The 23,971-nt window shown below is 42.2% G+C and overlaps 1 protein-coding gene across 2 annotated transcripts in view; it reads left to right on the forward strand.

Annotated features, from left to right (window-relative positions):
* LOC109906087 (leucine-rich repeat and fibronectin type III domain-containing protein 1) overlaps positions 1 to 23,971 on the forward strand; it is a 134,082-nt gene that overhangs the window by 64,009 nt on the left and 46,102 nt on the right. For both annotated transcript variants that reach the window (XM_031790869.1, XM_031790868.1), the window contains exon 2: positions 5,270 to 5,321. The gene's annotated coding sequence lies outside the window, so the exon portion shown is untranslated. The remainder of the gene's footprint in view (positions 1 to 5,269; positions 5,322 to 23,971) is intronic.

Genomic DNA, 23,971 nt, shown 5'->3' on the forward strand with positions numbered 1-23,971 from the left:
TGTAAAACCACCTGAAGCCCTCCCATAACTCACAGCTACTGTTGATGACAACAATCTTACACACATCCCCCTCGATGACTTCCAGCTCAGCTCTTATCGGTCATAGTCACCTTAAATCTCCTCCATGTTTCACGGCACATCATTACTGACATGTGGAAAGATTCCCCAGTAACATAAAAGTGCTTGGGCGTCCACGGCCATGTAATTCGGATTCCCAGGAATAGAGAGAGCTGTTTTAAGGATGTTAAGCATTAAATAGTTATCTTTTTTTCATGGGATTATCTGAGCGGGAGGAGTTAGTATTCAGACAGAGCTAACTGGCACTGTGAGATCTGTTCCTATCCAAGTGGAACACATCTCTAGGCATGCAAAATATGCAGGCTTAAGTCACATAATCCCCTTCAATATCAGTTAGAATATCAATACACTGACATGAGTGGACAAGATGTCTGAGCAGGCTTACTGTTAAAGGACTGGCACTACATAGCATCATTGTATTGTCATTATTTGTACAGGTTACTATTGCTAGATAGTGCAGTTATGTAAATGCTCTGGTGACTGTACACTGAGTCATTGTGACAACAACCCACATTTAAAACGAAGTTGAATGCAGTTGCTCACCGATGGCATTTGGTAAAGAGAATTTTCTTGCCCTTTTCTTATATTTTCCCCGTACACACAGACATTGTTTGTGCAAGGCCTGCAGATATCGAGGCAAATAATTGGATATACAACTCTCAGACCCAAGTGCATCTCAGAGGCTAAACAAACAATTGTGCTCTTTCCACATCTGGGTCTTGCTTCAAATGAGGCCATCACTGGAGAATCCTGTGGTATTTCTATCACAGAGTTTTGGGTGGCATAGCACTATCAACATGACTGAGCAAGGCTGTCTGAGCCCAGCTAACTATGACAGTTCTGGAAAGCTGAGAGAACTATTTGATTTGACTTCTTTGAAGTAAATGGGTTTACCCGAGCGTTCAGTTTACACTTTAGTGTATGAATTAGCTATTACATACCAAATGTTTTCTATTCCATTTTCTTCATGCAGAAGATGCAAATGTATATCAAATCATACAAAGGAAAATAAACAAAAGTTGAGTTTGACAGAATAATTCATAGTGTAAAGAGAGAAACCAAACCCATGTACATGATTTGTTTCTGTGTTGTTTCCCAACAACATCAGTGTGTCAGACGGTGGGTAACACATTCACTCGCTGGGGATTTTTTTAAATGAGAATTTCTCTAAAGCTTTTGGCCTGACTGCAATCTGTAAAATAACCTGCTCCTTCTAGGTTAATCCTGAGAGTTGTGAGGCTTGAGGTCATAGAACCAACATTGTGATGATGAGTATGACCCCGACCCTGATATGAGGTCCTTCATGCCTTCAAAGTCCTCACCCAGGCACTTCAACACAATCAATACAGCCCTCCCAGGGTTGGCTGGCAGCACCAGACCAGAATCCATTATGCTCTCACGCAATTGTTAACCTCTGCATTAAGGAGTAACATTAACGTTTGTTATGACATGGATATCATCTGGTACATTACAGTAAGGAGGGAAAGACAGAGAGGGAGAGTAATACAGAGAGGGAGAGTAATACACAGAGAGGGAGAGAGGGAGAGAGAGAGAGAGAGAGAGAGAGAGAGAGAGAGAGAGAGAGAGAGCAAGCGAGAGAGAGCGCGAGAAAGAGAGAGAGAGCGAGAGATAGATAGAGAGAGCAAGAGCGAGAGAGAGAGAGCGAGAGAGAGAGAGAGTGCGAGAAAGAGAGAGAGAGCGAGAGATAGATAGAGAGAGCAAGAGAGAAAGAGAGAGAGCGAGAGATAGATAGAGAGAGCAAGAGAGAGAGAGAGAGAGCGAGAGAGCGAGAGAGCGAGAGAGCGAGAGAGCGAGAGAGAGAGATACTATCATGCTGGGAGTAGGCCTACAGAAGTGGATAGTAGCCAGAAGTGCTGTGTTAAAAGAATCCATCCATCCTACACGGACACCCTCTTCTCATACCTACTGATTATTTATGTGGAGTCTGTTAAAGTGCTGAGCATGGCTGAGCGTATAAATTGGACCGTGATCATCATCAGAATCACAGGCTCACATGGGAAGCAAATGGGAGGGAAAGGAGGGGAGAGAGCCTATTACCAGAGCGTCAGATCATCAGCTCATCAACAACTGCGGAAAACTTTGATCTCCCTCTCTCACACATATGTGGTTTGCATGTAGGCCTAGGATCTAGCCCCAGCAACCTCTGTGTCTACTGGTGCACAACGTTGTGAAATAATTATTATTCATATGAGCTGACTGAGTGCCTCATCTAATTCCATATTTGACTTGGTTCACTGACTGATGTATATGTGGGAGATGATTTGGGTCAAGTCTGACTTGCAAATACATCTAATTTGTTAGGCAACTTTTTCTAAATAGCCGCATAATCTGAAAAATTATTGGAGCATACCTGATTTGATCATATTCTTCAAGGCAATATTTGTTGATGTTCAGTGGTACTAACTAGGGTCATCATTCTCTTAACAATGCATTGACTCTCTAATAACACTCTGATGAGGAATCAAAAGGGATAATTTAATCAAATTCCATGGTAGAGGGCAACTCTACTTTCTAACTCTGAAGAGTCTGAACTCATGCAAATTTGAGTTGTTCTCTCTGGTGGCTGATCTCAGTGGATGCTCTACGTTGCCGTCTTTCTCTGGAGGTCATATTGGCCACCCCTGAAGGTATGGGCCTGGTCAGAGTGCCAACTGTGGAGAGGCCTGCTAGGAGAGCCATATGTTATCAGTTAAATCACAGTCAATGGAGGCTGTTACTGCCAAAGTCCTGGTATCTAATGAAAACCATGTCATGCTCCGCTGCCTCTCTTTTTAAACCAGTGATGTGAAGGAAATAGGAAACGACAGAGGTAATACTGCATTCAAACCTCACAGTTTAGCATGCAGCGCATTAAATAAAAATTGGGCAGTATATGGCCGCCTCTGCATTTTCAGTTTATGAAAATGAATACTTCACAGTCCATAACGATCCACATCAAGGGAGAGAGGAGTTGTATACAATCAGTAGTTTCTGTATTATTATCAATAGGCTGGTCTGGACTCGTCCCATCCTTCCCTATCTTACTGGTTCAGGCCAGGGCATCACAGGCCATGATCAAATATGTTATTTTCATTACAGAAGGCTTTAAGTTTGAGGTGTGGGCCCTGGCCTCTTAATGTTTGTGTTAGCCTTGTGGCAAGTGAGGTTGACTGACTCATAGAGGAGATACTGTATATGCTGTTTGCCCAGGTTTTCACACAGGGGTTTGAGAAATGTACTGTATACTGTAACACGTTCTCTCTCTTCAGTAAACATTCTCAAAGGTGTTTGGACAAGGATGTGATCACTTCAGTTTTTACAATATGGGGAAAGGGGACCTCAAAATGGAGGAAGAAAGGAACTTGAAATATCTTTATTGGGATACAGTCAGTTTAATTGTATATTCTAATACAGTACCTGCAATTACCAAAGAGGAATGTCCTCTGCAACGTCCATTTCCTTCAATAATTGGACAAAGAGCAAAGCTTTTACAAAGCATCCGATTTAATAGCACTATATTCTGAGTCCTTGGCGCGGCACCAAACAAAGCTACATATCTGTCTGCCTGAGGGACTGCATTAGTTGCATATGATGGCAGAGGACCCAGACTGGGCACATCTGTAGGAGGGGGAAACAGAACAGCATCCTGACACAGCTATGATTTACTTATCTAATGAATCAACAGCCTTCTATGCCAGTACCTGAAATTACATCATTTTGAAGTGCTGCATGAGTCTGAACACATCTGATGTTTTCAACCATACCATTTATACTCTTAAAGATGCAATGAAAATCAATAGATTCCTTAACTGTTGGATGGCTCAGGGAACATTAGCAGTGGTTTGACATTTCTGTGAAGTGTGGCATGCATGCATGAAATTGTACTTCACACCCTTGTCCTAGGTCAGGGTAATGCTAGCCAATCGGCATCTATAAAATGTTCCTTTTCCAACAAAGGAATTGCCAAATCATGTTGGATTTGGACAAATCCCCCAAATGTTAGCTTACATGCTGATTTGATGTAATGGAATTACACACACATACTGTCAAGAACTAAATCGATATGAAATGGAAATTAATGTCACCCCAAAATAAAACCGAAGCCCTAAAAAGTGCAAAAATTTAGTTTTTAGTCTGAAAAGTTCAATTTAGAAAAAGAGAGGAGATTGTGCCCTTGCATAGATACAAGGGTTTTTTGAAGCACAGTCGAAGGGCCACATCAATGTCACTAGTCATACTGAGTGATTAACGCAGTATGCTTAGAGTTTGTCAGTCAGAGGTTTGCTGTATAAGCCTGTCTGCATTGGACACAGAATATGTATTATTATGGCAGGTACCAATAAGGGACCACGGTGGAGATCATAATCAAGATGGCTGCTGCGGCAATTACATTTGACAGAGGAGAATTGGAGCAATGCCTTTGTTATCACTATCTCTGTAAAAGCAGATAGGGAAAATAGTCTTCCTTTCTTCATCTCACGAACCTTCAATTAACGATCATTGAGAGGTGCCTTGATCCATCTCAGCCAGCTTGGTGGGGAGGGAGAAAGGAGATGAGTGAAATTTGATTCCTCTTCCTCTTGATAGATTGACCGTGCATATCTTAAAAGGTCAAACATGGGTGTTTACAGAGACTAAATTGTTACAGTAAGAGCAGTCTGAGGTGTTTAACAACATAAATGATTGCTATTTCTTTTACTACATACTGTAGATCTATCACTTTGGTTATTCAGCAGTTATGTATTGTCATGTTGTAGTTCCTCAGAGATTCACTGTACAGACTGTTCTGTACAGATGGTTAATTATCGAATTGGAAAGAGAGACACCAAGGCTAGCTCTTGGTGGCCATGTATTATGATTCAGAAGCACTTCTTTGTATCGCTGAAAATTGGTAAGTAACATCACTCAAGTGGAATAACATTTTTAAAACAAGAACAAATAGGCTGGTGAAAATATAGTGTTTTTGTTCCTGCAGATTTATACTATTTTATTTGAAAAAGAGCACTGTATAACTGTTTTACTTCAACACGAATGTCAAATAATTTTGTGCTGAGCCCTGTTTGATGGCATTAAAGATTGAACTATAAATTGAACCCTGTTTATGATTGTGACAGCAATACAAGTGGCAGGTTATTCTCCAAATGTTATTTGTGCCAGCACATTAAAGTGTGACTGTTTGTTTTCTCTGCAGCCTGCTTTGAAGTCATCATTGAGAGAGGCAATTGAGAAGACTACAAATACTGGTGAGTGCCACCTTTAAAAATTGAAGCCAATTTATTTACATACTGTATGCAGTTCAGGCTAACCTGGGGGGAAGGGGCGAGACATTGCATTGAGAATGAAGATATAAGAAAGAAAACAGGATAATAATAACAAAAGAAAACAGGATAATGGAATGTCCTTATTCCCACTAACGGTTTCTAAAAGCTATTCAAATAATATATTTCTTTAACAGACACACCAGTACTCACGCACACACATACACACACACAGAAGGAGAGAGCTACACAACTCTGTTCCATACAGCAACGTTCCCTTCCCGTTTCAGTGCAGCTATTTCACCACAACTGTTTTTTTTATCCTTTCACATAGGCAGGGTTGGGCTTGCGCCACGGCCGTTGCCTCCCAGCCTGCGCAATGGGAGTCGGCTCCATTATCAGAGCTGCTGCCTCGCCACCCTGCAGCAAACCCAGCATCCTCTGCTCCTGCAGATTTAATTTCTTATCTCAATAGGGAAAACAGCCCCTCTGATGATCAGCACAACCGCCCTGGGCTGCTGTGAATATGGCTCCAGAATACATACAATAGATGGTTCTGATGAACTTATGAACAGAGGAAAGCACTGATATTCCTCTCAGGAATTTACAGTTGGTAATAGATATTCAGAGGGATTTGCTATATAAATAATTATAACTGGGATAGGGCAAGGGGGAACCTCTCTCCAGCATTAATCCAGTCCTGGAACAGCTGAGAGCGATGTTTTATAAGGGTCTGCCATCCATGACATATCAGTAATATGTTGCTCTTGTGTACTCTGTGTTCTAAGACAGCCAGGCTTTAGGTTATTGATTGCAGGTAGATGAAGAAGAGACAGGCAATAATTTCAAAAGAGGATTAGTGATGAGCTCCTCACCCACAATGCTCTCTGGGTTACATTTCCTGCTTCTTTAAAGTGTGTCCATGACACCCAGTGGGGATTTTAGCATTTCAATCTTGGTGGGGCAAACAACAAAAAAAACATGTTTAGATGCATGCCAGCAAAGCCACTACACAACACAGCACTAAACAATACATTAAAATGCATAACGGTGACAAACGGTGCCCACAAACTGTTAAAAAATCATTCTTGACGGGCACATCTAATGTAACTATATGGCAGCGCCCAAGGGGCTTGAATTTTCTAGCTCTACCCGTAAATTTTGCGGTGATGTAGTGTTCCCATGAGTGACAGAACACTGAGCCAATCACGGCGCAACTAGAAAACCTTACCAACCCCTACGCTCCGGATTTTCCGCTGGCTGCCCCATCACCACAGAAAGCACTGATCTAGGCTAAAACATCTGCATTTTGGAGCTGCCTTACTCAAGAAAGGAAAAAAGAGACTACGTTTGTTTGCGGCTTTATTAACTCAATTATTTATTTATTTTGTTTGCAAACTGAAATGTGACACGTATTAATTCCAAAATAACATGCAAAGCATGAAACAACTAAACAACTAAACAGGTGGATTTGCCCACCTGCCCTGAATGACGGGTTGCCACTGATGTCACCTTAAAAATAACATCTGAAAGGGAAGACTGTTTTACTACTTACAAGACAGATGTATTTACAAATGCTTTGGTGGAATAAAATATGCAAGCTTCGTACTGAGACTAGATTTGCGAAATTGTTTCTATGTTTGCAAGATGCTGTACACTTTTGTCCACAGAGGCCTGAGTCTTTTAGCAGAGCCTAAGTGTTCAACTGTTCCTCTGTTTTTTGTTGCTTTTGCTCACAGCTTCATCAATGTCATGCAGAGCCATAGGAAAAGTAATTGTGTGTCAACACTTCTAGGCCTTAAAACAAAAGTCATTATGAGAGCGGAAAGTATTATGCCCTGATATGCCTTCGGTAAATGAGTTTCCCAATGTAGCCTACTGTATGAGCACCAGTTGTAGTCTATTTTATTTTAGAATACGAAAGCTTAGAGTAGCTTCATTTCGCTGGCAATTTCTTCATAATTCTTAAGCATGTGGCCTAACCTCCTCAAGAATAATTTATAGAAATAATTTAAGTTAAAGGGGCAATCAGCAGTTGCTACACCCATTTCTGGACTTAATATAAATGGCTCATGAGCTTTGTTTAATTGTCATACCCCATCAGAACTCAAGATATAAGCTGGTTTTACTCTAATGTTTGTAAACAAAGTAAATGTAAACAAACACTATATAGCCTCAAAACATGCTTAAAGCTATACTTTTTATATCATGGATGGTCTATGAATTTGAGAGCGGTTCCATTTCTCCAGCCCTATCCCTCAGCTTTTTACCGAAGCAAGGGTGGGGAGGATACTATGTTATTGTTTCTACTGTTGAGTTAAATTCCTATGTTTGTTATGTAGATATTTTCTGTGACTCTGTACTGTAAAGGCTTTCCAGATCTTTACAAGAAGAACAAAGACAGACTGTACAACACATCTTAATAAGCCAGGCCACACTATATATTATATTTTCCAAGGTTAGTGCTTTGAATTCTGCTCATGGACTAACACATACCTTCCTTCTGGGTTGGCAGAAGTTGCACTTTACATATAATTACTTCAAATCCCGAAATGAAACTATGATATCAAATTGTTACATAACACTCAGTTGTATTACAGAAGACATACTTTTACAATAAAAAATGCATACCTCAGATGGTGCATTTGCTTAGTGGTGTTGAGGTAAGTTTGTCAGTTCCTAACGGGTGCATTTGCTTAGTGGTGTTGAGGTAAGTTTGTCAGTTCCTAACGGGTGCATTTGCTTAGTGGTGTTGAGGTAAGTTTGTCAGTTCCTAACGGGTGCATTTGCTTAGTGGTGTTGAGGTAAGTTTGTCAGTTCCTAACGGGTGCATTTGCTTAGTGGTGTTGAGGTAAGTTTGTCAGTTCCTAACGGGTGCATTTGCTTAGTGGTGTTGAGGTAAGTTTGTCAGTTCCTAACGGGTGCATTTGCTTAGTGGTGTCGAGGTAAGTTTGTCAGTTCCTAACGGGTGCATTTGCTTAGTGGTGTTGAGGTAAGTTTGTCAGTTCCTAACGGGTGCATTTGCTTAGTGGTGTTGAGGTAAGTTTGTCAGTTCCTAACGGGTGCATTTGCTTAGTGGTGTTGAGGTAAGTTTGTCAGTTCCTAACGGGTGCATTTGCTTAGTGGTGTTGAGGTAAGTTTGTCAGTTCCTAACGGGTGCATTTGCTTAGTGGTGTTGAGGTAAGTTTGTCAGTTCCTAACGGGTGCATTTGCTTAGTGGTGTTGAGGTAAGTTTGTCAGTTCCTAACGGGTGCATTTGCTTAGTGGTGTTGAGGTAAGTTTGTCAGTTCCTAACGGGTGCATTTGCTTAGTGGTGTTGAGGTAAGTTTGTCAGTTCCTAACGGGTGCATTTGCTTAGTGGTGTTGAGGTAAGTTTGTCAGTTCCTAACGGGTGCATTTGCTTAGTGGTGTTGAGGTAAGTTTGTCAGTTCCTAACGGGTGCATTTGCTTAGTGGTGTTGAGGTAAGTTTGTCAGTTCCTAACGGGTGCATTTGCTTAGTGGTGTTGAGGTAAGTTTGTCAGTTCCTAACGGGTGCATTTGCTTAGTGGTGTTGAGGTAAGTTTGTCAGTTCCTAACGGGTGCATTTGCTTAGTGGTGTTGAGGTAAGTTTGTCAGTTCCTAACGGGTGCATTTGCTTAGTGGTGTTGAGGTAAGTTTGTCAGTTCCTAACGGGTGCATTTGCTTAGTGGTGTTGAGGTAAGTTTGTCAGTTCCTAACGGGTGCATTTGCTTAGTGGTGTTGAGGTAAGTTTGTCAGTTCCTAACGGGTGCATTTGCTTAGTGGTGTTGAGGTAAGTTTGTCAGTTCCTAACGGGTGCATTTGCTTAGTGGTGTTGAGGTAAGTTTGTCAGTTCCTAACGATTACACTAATTAGGCACAGAGGACAATTGCTTTCCCTGCTGATACCTTCAGAGATTGACAGAACAATTAACAGACTGACAGTGAAACCAACCTTAACATGCTGTGGGTGATACTAAGGACAGTGACATTATGTTGTTGACAAGATAAGGAACTTGGGAAACAATTCAGACACAAAACAAATGTGTTTAATTTTAAAGTTTTTGTGGTAATGTTTATGCACTTGACCAGTCTAGACTGGAAGGTCCCAGTTTTAAGTTGAGCTGAAATGACATAAAATACTTTGAGAAACTGCACAAGCTGGTTTATATGTACCGGTAAGTGAGATTACATCATTTCTTCCTATGAAATAGCCGTAGCCTGTTCTATTCATGGAAAATAGCTTAGAAATACATATTGTTGAAGATTTGTGAGTTTTGCACCATATTAAAGAGGGAAATATCGACCCTAGTCTTCTCAGAAATTGGGATTTTGGCTGCAGTTGACATCAACTTCATCATCTGAAAACTCATACTTAGAATGTGGTTTAGCCCCCAGACACTTGTTATTTAAAGCCTGCACAGCTGATTTCAATATTCCATAGGAACAGAGAAAGTGAATGTCAGCTCATTTTAGAGTATGCTTATTTTATCCTGATTTAAGTAGAAAATGAATACCTCACTCCATCCCATAATACTCTCACAGAACCTGCACAACAAAGAGTAATGAAACAAACAGTGTACCAGACCTGATCTATATTAAATTAATATGTAGAAACCGCTGGTGGTTTTTCAATGAGCAGCAAATTGACAAATAAATGGGTGAAAATGGTACCATATGCCAGCTAGTAATGCTCTGTGAAGCAGGGGTGAACTCTGGGGTATTTTTTCATTGAATTAGCTTTTAGAAAGTGACAACCCGGAGCTTCTGGTGTGCGATTTTATTAAGATAAGCAGGAAAGTAGATAAGCCGGTCATTTAAAAAGAGATTACCTTATCCTCACTTTTTTTGAGAAAGGGATTATGGTTTCTTTTGGTGATGAATTGAGTGTAGGAAATGAGACTGACACCTCTGGTACCCAATTATTAGGTTTTACAGATGACTGTGATGCTATTCTCATTTGCAGCCACACTAAAAACAGTCTTGTTTAAGCACCAACACCCTGGCAGAGGCTTCTAGGCAAAACTAATAGAATTAGCTTTTTGATTCATCTTCTTCTGTAGTCTGGTCGTCATATTTGTTTTGCTCATATATCTCTGCCACTGTGAATCTAGCAGCGTTATGGTGTGCTGTGGGGAATAAGCAATAGCAGCACATGATACAGACAGGTTGGTTCCAGTTATCATGTTGAATTGTGCATATACCTTGTAGACAGACAACTGTCGGCAGATAGCTCTTATTATGGATTTTCTATGAGCTGCATCCAGAGACAACCCTTAGACTACTCTTGCATACTGCATGCAGTTTATTGAGAGCAGATTGTATCGTCTTAAATGTAAGGCATGCATTTATATTGATTGTTATCTAAGGGCAAAGACAAAAATGTCGACCATACAACCAACGCATTAACATTTGCTAATAACTTATCAACCTCAGGCAACATAATGTAAACATTTGATTCAGTGCCTTCAGAAATGATTCATACCTATTGGCTTGTTCCACATGTTGTTGTGGTATTAGCCTGAATTCAAAATGGATTAAAAACACACACACACACACACACACACACACACACACACACACACACACACACACACACACACACACACACACACACACACACACACACACACACACACACATATATATATCCACCCATCTACACATAATACCCCATAATGACAAAGTGAAAACATGTTTTTAGAAATGTTTTCAAAAAAAATATCTCATCTACAAAACTATGCACACTCCTGAGTCAATACATGTTAGAATCAGCTTTGGCAGTGATTACAGCTGTGAGTCTTTCTGGGTAAATCTCTAAAAGCTTTGTACACCTGGATTTTTAAAATGTATTTAACCTTTATTTAATTAGGCTAGTCAGTTAAGAACAAACTCTTATTTACAATGACGCCCTAGGAACAGTGGGTTAACTGCCTGTTCAGGGGCAGACGACAGATTTTTTACCTTGTCAGCTCGGGGGATTCAATCTAGCAACCTTTCGGATCATTTATAGACAGCCATTTTCAAGTATTGCCATAGAACATTCAATGTCGTCTTGGTAAGCAACTCTAGTGTATATTTGGCCTTGTGTTTTTATTGTCCTGCTGAAAGGTGAATTTGTCTCCTAATGTCTGTTGGAAAGCAGACTGAACCAAGTTTTCCTCTAGGACTTTTCCTGTGCTTATCTCTATTCTGTTTGTTTTTAATCAACAACAAAAAACTTCCTAGTCCTTGCGGGTGACCAGCATAACTTGATGCAGCCACCACCATACTTGAAAATATGAAGAGTTGTACTCAGTGATATGTTGTGTTGGACTTGCCACAAACATAACACTTTGTACTTAGGACCAAGTTAATTTCTTTGCCACATTTTTTGCAGTTTTACTTTAGTGCCTATGGTTAACAGGGTTAATGTGTTATTCTATCCTGTCTATCTATGGTTAACAGGGTTAACGTGTTATTCTATCCTGTCTATCTATGGTTATCAGGGTTAACGTGTTATTCTATCCTGTCTATCTATGGTTAACTGGGTTAACGTGTTATTCTATCCTGTCTATCTATGGTTAACAGGGTTAACGTGTTATTCTATCCTGTCTATCTATGGTTAACAGGGTTGATGTGTTATTCTATCCTGTCTATCTATGGTTAACAGGGTTAACGTGTTATTCTATCCTGTCTATCTATGGTTAACAGGATTAACGTGTTATTCTATCCTGTCTATCTATGGTTAACAGGGTTAACGTGTTATTCTATCCTGTCTATCTATGGTTAACAGGGTTAACGTGTTATTCTATCCTGTCTATCTATGGTTAACAGGGTTAACGTGTTATTCTATCCTGTCTATCTATGGTTAACAGGGTTAACGTGTTATTCTATCCTGTCTATCTATGGTTAACAGGGTTAACGTGTTATTCTATCCTGTCTATCTATGGTTAACAGGGTTAACGTGTTATTCTATCCTGTCTATCTATGGTTAACAGGGTTAACGTGTTATTCTATCCTGTCTATCTATGGTTAACAGGGTTAACGTGTTATTCTATCCTGTCTATCTATGGTTAACAGGGTTAACGTGTTATTCTATCCTGTCTATCTATGGTTAACAGGGTTAACGTGTTATGCTCAACCTGCTCAGTTTTCCACCACAAAGAAGAGAGAACCAGCTCACCTGCTTTTACTCTATGATTTAACTATTAGATGGTCAAAGTTTCTTTTCAATTTAAAAAAAGAGGAATAGTTTCATATTAAAACCATATTAAAAGGAGAGTTCAGTGTACGTAACAGGGTTGACCTTAAAATGAGGGACAGATATAAATAAATCACTAATCACATTAAATAAATAATAATCTTCAGAAAATACTTTGTCAAAGCAACAAAATAACCTGGGCTTTACAATGATAGTGACATTTTTTAATTAAGTGGGTTAAAATGTTCCTAGAAGTGACACGGGGTTGACAGAGGGACATGTCAAAAGGCAGATTTTGGGCACTTTAGCAAGCCTTCATTCATTTCTCCATGTGGTCTATATTAAAGGGCACTTAATTTGATATAACACACTTTTAAAAATCAATATTGGTGGATAATTTCTATTTAAAATATCAAAGGGACGAAAAGGCACTAATTTCGTTGAACGACCCAAATACTGATAACGTCTTTGTACCACTTAGTAAATCGGTGTAAAATACGGAGATGGAAGCATAACACGAATACTGGAGTTTCATTTCCTGTGTTAGATTGGGTTGCGGTGTGACGGAAGTGACACAATTTGTTCCTGTAGTGCCTGTCTGCCTGAGATTGATGGAGGGTTAGAGGGAATTGACAGGGGTAGCACTTATAGTTAGGAATTATGTTGCTTTTAGTATAGGGGCATCATTACACAAAAATTGAATAGCTTTTGTCCATGTAAATGTCTGTTTTCACATCTTTTGATGACAACAGTTCAGTTGAAGGCTTCAACAATTATCTTATTTTCTTACACTGTAATTAAACAAGGGTGTGTAGGCTATAAACAATAGATGTCAAACAACACCCCGATTACTCACACAATGGAGACCATTTTGGGGAATGTGTAGGCCCCTACCTAAGTATGGATTCATGAAATAGTCCTCATTATCTCAAAGGCATGCATGTCTCAAACACACTAGGGAAGCAATTGGTAGAGCAGTTTGCTGAGAAGAGTCGTAATAACAGACAATTTTCATTAACAGGGATATCCCATTAAACGTGTTTATTTGTAGATTATTTGGGCATACAGTTGCATGTCCTAGCAATTTTTTACCAACAAAACATAATAGGAAAACCATAATAGAATATTCCTGTTTTTTACAAGTCTTTGGCTGAGCCAGACCTCTTTGTACTGTGACTGTACCAGGGAATTGTTTTCAATAGAATCATTTCCAAACACAGACCGGACACGGTGAAAGTTAATAGTCAGTGTTAAGGTCAATTTAGCAGAGTGAATCAATGTTAACATTTTTCGTTTGCTTTTCTGAAAGGGGTATTCCATCACAATAACCATAATTTAGTAAACACTGATGTTACAGAGTACTTGTTTGACTCATTTTTCATGTGTCAGTACCTTAGTCCATGCCTACAACTCCTGAGTTGACAACCTCCTGCAGTGATAAACCTTGTTTGTCATCATTAATGTGAATGGGATTAGGCACTCAGTCAGAGATACTCTGTCCAATACAAAAGGAAAGTGAATACAGTACAATTTAAATACAGTACATTCCAAAAAGTCATAAAGAGCAAGAGAATCAAACAACAAACAACAAACCTATTTGTCAATGATTGATTAGTTCACTGAACTACGTCTAGGCTTATGCTTTTACATCATAGGGAGAATGACTGCAGCTGGTGTATTGCATGTGTACTTGACTGACCCTCCATATTTATGCCCCATTATGGTGCATTAGTGTGGTGATTACATTCTAATGTATGGTAAATACTGTTTCTACGCCTTGCATTCTGGAATGGACCCAGGATTCCATCGTACCTTCATTTGTCAGTGAAACTACCCTGTAATTTTAAGCTTTGTTTTGGAGCCATGTGTTTCCATAGACAATGATATGGACATAAACAAGGATGTGTCCAATTTATTGAGGTTTGTAAGGCTCAATGGCTGCTTGCAGTAAATGACTGTCACGAACGTCGACTTGAAAATGACCGGACCAAGGTGCTGCGTGGTGAGCGTACATTTTTCTTTATTATAAATGTCGCCAACAAAACAAGAAACAACAAAAACGAACGTGAAGCTTACCAGGGCTATACAGGCCACTAACAAAGACAACTACCCACAAAATACAAAAGGAAAAAAGGCTGCCTAAGTTTGATTCCCAATCAGAGACAACGATAGACCTGCTGTCCCTGATTGAGAACCATACCCGGCCAAAACATAGAAACACAGAACATAGAGTTTCCCACCCGAGTCACACCCTGACCAACCAAACATAGAGAATAAAAAGATCTCTACGGTCAGGGCGTGACAGTCCCCCCCCACCCCTGGTGGCGGCTCCGGTGCACAGACCCCACTCCACCTCTGGCTCCCCCCACTTTGGTGGCGCCTCTGGTGCGGGGACCCTCACCGGAGGCTCCGGAGTGGGGACCGTCGCTGGAGGATCCTTTCCCTGGATCCTCACTGCATGCTCAGAGCCATGGATCATCACAGGAGGCTTCGTGCCATGGATCATCACAGGAGGCTTTGGGCCATGGATCATCACTGGAGGCTTCGTGCCATGGATTATCACTGGAGGCTTCGTGCCATGGATCATCACTGGAGGCTTCGTGCATGGACCCGGAACAGGTCTCACCGGACTGAGGAGACGTACTGGAAGCCTAGTGCGTGGAGCTACCACAGGGCTTACCAGGCTGGGGAGATGCACTGGAAGCCTGGTGCGTGGAGCAGGCACCGGATACACTGGGCCGTGGAGATGCACTAGAGGTCTCAAGCGTAGAGCTGGCACAACCCGTCCTGGCTGGATGGTTACTTTCGCCCAGCAAATGCGGGGTGTTAGCACAGGACGCACTGGGCTGTGCAGATGCACCGGAGACACATTGCGCAGAGCCGGTACAGGATATCCTGGGCCAAAGAGACGCACTGAAGGCCAGGAGCACTGAGCCGGCACCATCCGTCCTGGCTGGATGCCAAATCTAGCCCGGCCAATGCGGGGAGCTGAAATATAGCGCACCGGGCTGTATCGCATAACACGGTGCCTGACCAGTACCAAGCTCCTTCCCGAGGTTAGCTCCGCCAACCTCCCCATGTGCAACCTCCCAATTTTTTTGTTGGAGTGGCTTCCCGGTCTTCCTTGCCAGCCTTGACCTTATGTAAGGCTGGTCCCCTTGACTAGCTGCTTCCGCCCTCCTCGCTGCTTCCACCTGCTCCCACGGCAGGCGATCCTTTCCAGCCAGGAACTCCTCCCACATCCAGGATCCCTTTCTTTCCAGAATGTCTTCCCATGTCCACTCTGTCTCCTCCTCCCGGCCACGCCGCTTGGTCCGTTTGTGGTGGGTAGTTCAGTCACGAATGTCGTCTTGAAAATGACCGGACCAAGGTGCAGCGTGGTAGGCGTACATTTTTCTTTATTATAAATGTCGCCAACAAAACAAGAAACAACAAAAACGAACGTGAAGCTTACCAGGGCTATACAGGCCACTAACAAAGACAACTACCAACAAAATACAAAAGGAAAAAAGGCTGCCTAAGTATGATTCCCAATCAGAGACAACGATAGACCTACTGTCCCTGATTGAGAACCATACCCGGCCAAAACATAGAAACACAGAACATAGAGTTTCCCACCCGAGTCACACCCTGACCAACCAAACGTAGAGAATAAAAGATCTCTACGGTGAGGGCGTGACAATGACTGTAATGTGTGTCTAATATGCGGTTGCATTGGTTGAAAAATGAACATGTCATTTATAATTATGCGTAACATAAAAGAAGCCACCTTCCTCTTGGATTTGTTATCTGTACACCTTAAACAGGGCCACCAATGGCTTAGTAGATTGTCTGGTGAAAACAGACAAATGACTAATTAAATAAATAGCCTAATTTAAATAGATTAATTTGCACAAGGGACCAGGAAGGAAATAATGAAAAAATGACACAATATTAAAAGCTGCACAGGGGAGGACTTTTCTATCCCTGTCTTGGGGTCCTGTATCATCACAGTTTGTTGTTCAATGCTCTCCCTGGATTTGGGTGCAGTGCAGGTGAGCAGCTGGGTAATGTGCTTGGTAGGCGTTGTAGCTACTGTCAATGTTCCAGAGCTCGGGGTTAGACACACCAGATCAGTGGTAGCTAAACAAGCATGGTGCTGCTGACAGATACAAAATAATAGAAAGGAAATGGCTGCCTCCACAGAAGAAACATACCCTAGTGATTATGTTAAACTAAAATATTCCCCATCTTATTTATCTGTTGTTTTGAAAATTTGAATCGCTAAAATGTATTAACCTTGGCAGAGCATATTTCAGCAGAAAGGCTTAGAATACCGTGTTGTTGGATCTCCTGAGACAGAGCGTTTGGCTCTCCTGAGACAGAGCGGTTGGCTCTCCTGAGACAGAGAAGTTGGCTCTCCTGAGATAGAGAAGTTGGCTCTCCTGAGACAGAGCGGTTGGCTCTCCTGAGACAGAGCGGTTGGCTTTCCTGAGATAGAGAAGTTGGCTCTCCTGAGACAGAGCAGTTGGCTCTCCTGAGATAGAGAAGTTGGCTTTCCTGAGATAGAGAAGTTGGCTCTCCTGAGATAGAGAAGTTGGCTCTCCTGAGATAGAGAAGTTGGCTCTCCTGAGATAGAGAAGTTGGCTCTCCTGAGATAGAGAAGTTGGCTCTCCTGAGATAGAGAAGTTGGCTCTCCTGAGATAGAGAAGTTGGCTCTCCTGAGATAGAGAAGTTGGCTCTCCTGAGATAGAGAAGTTGGCTCTCCTGAGATAGAGAAGTTGGCTCTCCTGAGATAGAGAAGTTGGCTCTCCTGAGATAGAGAAGTTGGCTCTCCTGAGATAGAGAAGTTGGCTCTCCTGATATAGAGAAGTTGGCTCTCCTGAGATAGAGAAGTTGGCTCTCCTGAGATAGAGAAGTTGGCTCTCCTGAGATAGAGAAGTTGGCTCTCCTGAGATAGAGAAGTTGGCTCTCCTGAGATAGAGCAGTTGGCTCTCCTGAGATAGAGAAGTTGGCTCTCCTGAGATAGAGAAGTTGGCTCTCCTGAGATAGAGAAGTTGGCTCTCCTGAGATAGAGAAGTTGGCTCTCCTGAGATAGAGAAGTTGGCTCTCCTGAGATAGAGAAGTTGGCTCTCCTGAGATAGAGAAGTTGGCTCTCCTGATATAGAGAAGTTGGCTCTCCTGAGATAGAGCAGTTGGCTCTCCTGAGATAGAGAAGTTGGCTCTCCTGAGATAGAGAAGTTGGCTCTCCTGAGATAGAGAAGTTGGCTCTCCTGAGATAGAGAAGTTGGCTCTCCTGAGACACCCCTGTGTGAAGAGTTTCCAGACATATCTGGTGGATTCTGACACCTGCCATGTTGATACTGTAATTACTCAAGAATCAGTAACATATGCAAATGAGGAGTATAAACATGACACGCTGAAACAGCATAATCAACACCCTGGTCTCTGTGTAGGACATAAAGCCTCCTCATTGTGCTGCAAAACAAGAGGAACTATCAATTATTCAGGACCTCTCTGATAGCTGCCCATTTATAGTCACTTGCTTCAGTCTGGCTGGACACATTCCTTCTGCTTTATTCCTCTATGTTCTGACTGATTTAAAATGGCAGCAAAATGCATGTGGCCACTGAGTAAGACTCAGTCTTTGCTGCCCTAATGTTTAATTTATACTTTACACTACTCTGCCTATATCGGGTATGCTTCATGTAGCCCTAAAAGCAAATGGAATATGAAAACAAATATGAATGGGGGAAAGAATATTGAGGATTATTATTGCAATATGTAAATAACAAAGTGAAGTGTTGCATCAGATGGTGCTACGGTGCGAGCATAAGAATGAGGATTCAAGGGGCATAGGATGGTGCGTTCATATATCATAATAACGTAAGTTACTCAGTCTACCCCATGAAGGAAACATATTCTTCAGACTGCACAGAAGTCTGTCTGTGATCATGAAAGCATTGTGCTGCTGGCTAGCCAGGGTCAAGTCCAAGATGAAGATGTAACCTTCCCAGGGGTTTATCTTTTTGGGGAAAGGGCACACACCTCCCTGTCTTGCTGAATAAAAGTGTTCAAACAAGCCCTGCATGTGCATGTTCATTGACATTGTGAAACATTAACGTAGCCTTCCAGATATCTAATAAAGCACCGCAGGAGAGCTTGTGAAGAGACAAGGCTTGACATATATTTGGGTATTTGTTAGCAAGCTGGTAGACGCCTCCATTTAATGTTCAAATTGAATCACCCACAGCCCTTACACTTACTACAATTACTGTACCTGCCTATGATAGTCTATCATATTTACACAGTGCATTCAATCCATGATGTGATACTAACTACTGATTGTGTTGCACAAATATTCAAGGAACTCTTTTTTTTATGTAGCACACGATTGCTTTTGTGAAATGCCTTCCTCTCCATCTGACAAGGCCTGTATTGTGAAATCACTAAAGGCTGTCAGATTGCCACAAGCACTAGATCACTTTCAGAAAATATGATCGTATGATTACAGGCGTAATAGATTTGTGCCTGAGTCATATGTAGGAAAATAAGTTCCTTGATGTTGACAGCCTGTACCCCATTCTATGCTCGACTGACTGCCGCTGAGCAGTTCTTAAATCCTGTTTGTCGTTGAATAGCTTTAGGAAAATATGCAGTCATCAGGAGAGCTAAAGAAACAAATTGAGGCGTAGTCCACTCACTTTGAACAGAGAAGATACCCAAAGACATGGATCGATAATGGCTCTAATCACTTTGTTACTGTGACTCTGACTGCTGAAATCCTTTTCCAAAAGACAAAGGTGAGGAAGGAGCCCAGTATTTCACACACATTTCCCCATAGGGAAAGCATTCAGCAGCATTATTGGTAATTGCTGCTACATCATTGAAATACATTTAAAGAGAAATCTTTCAAAAAAATACATCAGAATCTGGAATGCAAATTGTGTTTAACAGAGAGCATCCAATCTGAAAATGTGTCCGATCCCTCCTCATATGAAATACCTACAGATGTAGGATCTTAATTTGAGCCAGTTTTCTACAGTAGGAAAATAAACCTGCAGCAAAAGAAAATGTGAAGTATTATGTGGAGACTGACATTTTAGATTTTAGAATTAAATTACAAATGTTAGAAGCCTTTTAAAACGTTGAATACACTACACGTTTGTATTTCCTGCTCTGCAGGAAAATCCTCAGCAACAAAAGAGTGATCAAATTAAGATCCTACATATGTGGGCACCAATAATGTACAGTGCCTTCAGAAAGTATTCACACCCCTTCACTTTTTCCACATTTCGTTGTGTTATAGCCTGCATTTAAAATGGATTAAATTGAGATGTTGTGTCACTGGCCTACCCCATAATGTGAAAGTGGAATTTACATACCAAGACGACACTGAATGGCTCACTTAAAGTTTTGACTTAAATTGTCTTGAAAATGTATGGCAAGACTTACCGAGAAAGACTCAAAGCTGTAATCGCTGCCAAAGGGGATTCTAACAGTGTACACAACTCAGGGGTGTGAATACTTATGTCAATTAAATATTTCTGTATTTCATTTTTAATACAATTTCATTATGGGGTATCGTGTGTAGAAGGGTGAGAAAAGAATCTATTTAATCCATTTTGAATTCAGGCTGCAACACAAAAAAATGTGGCATAAATCAAGGGGTATGACTACTTTCTGAAGGCACTGTATATAAACTCTGGATTGCTGATGCTATGTATTGAGAGGCTTTGAGGCCACCGGTCGGCCATATTGGCACTACCCAGTAGGAACATTCCTCCATAGGAATGAATGGAGTTCTACAGTCTTTCAATTAAATATTACAAGGACTAAATGACATGTACAGTATTTAAGTATTTGTTGGTTGTAGTGGGGACAGTAACATTAGTAAACTATATATTTTTGAATTTCAAATGTTTATGTTTAGCTTACATTATATAATTTAAAAGTATGCATTAAGGTGTCTGTAATATAATACATGTGTGGCAGAAACGAATGTAGACATGCATTTTTCTATAGCTTCCCAAAAATGTTTTAAAATGGTGGGGGAGTGCCAAGACTGTGGCGCGGTGGCATCAACACAGAGCCCCCTGTAAGTCATCTAGTGTATATTGACAACCAAAACAGTTTTCTGCTAAAAGTTGGCATGGTAATATGAGCAGGATTCCTTTATTGGTAATTAGCCATGCACCCGTGGCCACGTTCAGATGTGCACCTCACTCTGAAACAGTCTGCTTGTAGAGTAGGACCAGGCTAAAGCATCTGGATAGCAGGTTGATTAAATTCCCTCTGTACTGATGTTACCTCGTGTCTTCCCCTTTCAACAAATAAATTTGAGGGCGCGGACCTTTCGTCAGATATGCATGGCAGGCTTTGAGTGTTAAGGCTTCAGGAACCAAGCATGTTGACTTCAATTAATCATATTAATGCTGTTACTGTAAGTCACAAACTCTCTGTGGTTTACTGCACCATCCCCAGCTGTTGCTCAGTGTCCTCCACAGTACCCATGTTAAGCTGTGTGGTAAACAACACTAGCCTCTGACCCACTGCCAAACTCACTTAGATTGTTTCATAATAGGAAGGTCCAACGGGGGACTTCTGTTGCACTCAAAAGTAGAACGAGAATGCCTGCAACTTCTGAGTGGAATGGAGTACTTGTGTCGGACTGTGAGGAAGGATCAAATTTGTGAGGTACCGGTATTGAGGGAAAACGCTGGGGAATAAGCTCAGCTCACCATCATATAAGCCCTGTAGCCTACTCTCCAGGAAGCCAGTGAAGTGTGAGGAACTCAGGAATGATATGCTTATATTTCTGGTTGCAGTCAGGCTATTCCAGTGTACACAAACTGGTTCATTGAGACTCTTTATTAATGCATTGTAGCAGCTTGATGGTGTGGGACTCGAGGTTCTCCAATATCGATGTTAAGCATGCCAAGAGAAGTCAGCTTGGATACTGTCAAATGTGCTTACTCATTTTAACCCATTGATCTTGGTTATTGTTGTGTTGTGTTCATCACTGATTGTCTAGTATAGCATCCACGATTCGTATTATTGATTGGATACTATTTTGTTTATGTTTTTTATTGGAAATTACTAGGTGATTTGGTGGTCCTATTTCCGTTGTATTTTTGAGATGCTACTCGTTGAGATAAATGTTAGCTTCAATTGAGAACAAGTTTTTTTTACATAACATTTGGCGAACGAGGATAACTGAAAGTATTTCTACAATATCTCAATATCGTCACTCGGGCGAACCAACAATCCTATGGGACAGATTGAAGTTGTCATTTGAGATGTACATGCTAGCTACTGTACTGGATGTGGTCTGCCCTGAGAGGAAAAGGGCCATTCTTATCCACCGTCTCGGCGCAGAGGGCCTGCGCATCTTCCAAACACTCTGGGAAGCGCACACAAATGATGCAACTGTTCAACTTTTAGATGGACATTTTGCAAAGAAACTTCTGAAGAGGCTGCATTTTTGGCAGCGCACACAGCACGTGGGTGAGTCAGTGACACAGCACATCAGTGATCTTAAAGGGCTGGCGCAGTCATGTCAGTTTGGTTATCTCAGAGATGAAATTATCAGAGACCAGTTAATTGAAAGAATCTCAAGCTCCCTCATGTGGAAGAGGCTTCTTCTTGAAGATGACTTTAGTAAAAATCTGTAGCCATAGTTTCCCAAGTGGAATCAGTAGCTCACTGTGCAACTAAGATCTCTGAGGCATAGACACATGCTTCCAGTGCTGTTCAAGCTGTGCAGCAGTCTCAGTGCTCAGACTGTAGCTGTCACTCAGACAGTGAGTGAGAGTGCCTCAGTGCAGTTGACGAGAACCCAGGTGCCAACTGTGGTTCCTGTGGACACAATTCACGTGTCCCTGACTGCCTCGCTCATGGACAGTAGATAATGTCAGAAAACAAACCATTTTGCAAAGTGGTGTAGGTCAGCTCAAGCCCAGGCACCCGTGCACCAACACTCACGCCCCATAGACACACCCCCTGCTGTCATCACACTGTTGGCTCAAACCCAGCTGGGATTTCCACCTGTGCTGTATACCTAGGTGACTCCTGAATTCCTCTCATGCTACACACAGGAGCGAAGGGGCCGCTCCTCAACATGGCTACCCACGAGCAGTTCTTGTCCCACCTGCTCCTCCAGCCACCCAGCCTTAGCCTGTATGGATATGGACGCTCAGTGATTGATGTCGTCGGCTTTATACACTCACCTGAGCAGTATGCCAACAAGTCCCTGACTCAGTTCCCCTTCCACATCACACGGCTGAGCACTAATATTTTAGGTCTAGACCTGTTCACCAGCCTGGGGTTCTCTCTGTTGGACAAGAGTGGCTCAATAATCCTGCACGTCGCCTCCCCATGGCAAGAGCAATAGCCCACCTTCAATGGAGACGGTGCCCTGACAGCATTCACACATAACCCCCTCCTCGACCATACGGTGACTCCAGTCATTCAACCTCTATGCCGTATTCCACTGGCTTTACGCAAGGAAGTCACTAAGGATCTACAGAAGCAACTGGAGGATGGATTCATCGAGCCGGTGGACACCTCCCCATGGGTGTCCGACTTGGTCATCACTAAATTGACGATTGTTGAGTCTGGAGAGCTACGGGTCTGCTTGGGTCTGAGAGCGGCCAACAAGGCCATCATACTTGATTGGTAACCACTTCCGACCATGGAGGAACAGACTACTCACTTCAACAGGTCGACGGTCTTCACAAAGCTGCACCTTCGCAAGGGCTACCTCCAAGTTCCCATACCCCCCGAAGTAGGAACCTGACAGCCTTCGTCACTTATATCAGGGTGTTTCGCTACACAAGGATGCCTTTTGGTCTCAGTTCGGCCCGGTGCTGTTTCCAGAAGATAATATCCACCATCCTTGCTGGGGTCGCTGGAGTGGATGTCTGACGAACGTCTGCAAGCAGCCTTCACAGCGCTCAGTCAACACAACCTCACACTGTTCTGTTCTCCGTCCTAGAGATCGACTTTGTAGGGTTCCGCGTGTCAGCCCGAGGGCTCTCGCCACTGCAGTCAAATGTGGAAACCATCCATCATGTCCCAGAACCTACAATTCCTCTCTGCGTCAGCTGTTGAAGAAGGATGTGTACTGGGCCTGGACACCCGACTGTGGACACTGCTGACCACTTCACCTGTCTTGGCCCACGTTAACCTCACCAGCCCAACTGTTCACCTGTGATGTGTCAACTACAGCAGTGAGAGCCGTCCTCCCTCAGCTTTAGGATGATGTTGAGAAGCCAGTGGCTTTCGTGTCTCACACATTGAGCCCTACCGAACAGAAGTACTCCGTTGGAGAGAGGGAGACACTAGCATGCATCTGGGCCTGCGAGTGGTGACACATTTACCTCTACGGACGTTCTTTCACCCTGCGCGGGTCCCAAGTTCCTCCGCATGGACCGCTGGTCAGACCGCCTCCAGCAGTATAATTTTAAGTTGCAGT

The sequence above is a fragment of the Oncorhynchus kisutch genome, linkage group LG15, assembly GCF_002021735.2.
Source record: "Oncorhynchus kisutch isolate 150728-3 linkage group LG15, Okis_V2, whole genome shotgun sequence".
Classification (NCBI taxonomy): domain Eukaryota; kingdom Metazoa; phylum Chordata; class Actinopteri; order Salmoniformes; family Salmonidae; genus Oncorhynchus; species Oncorhynchus kisutch.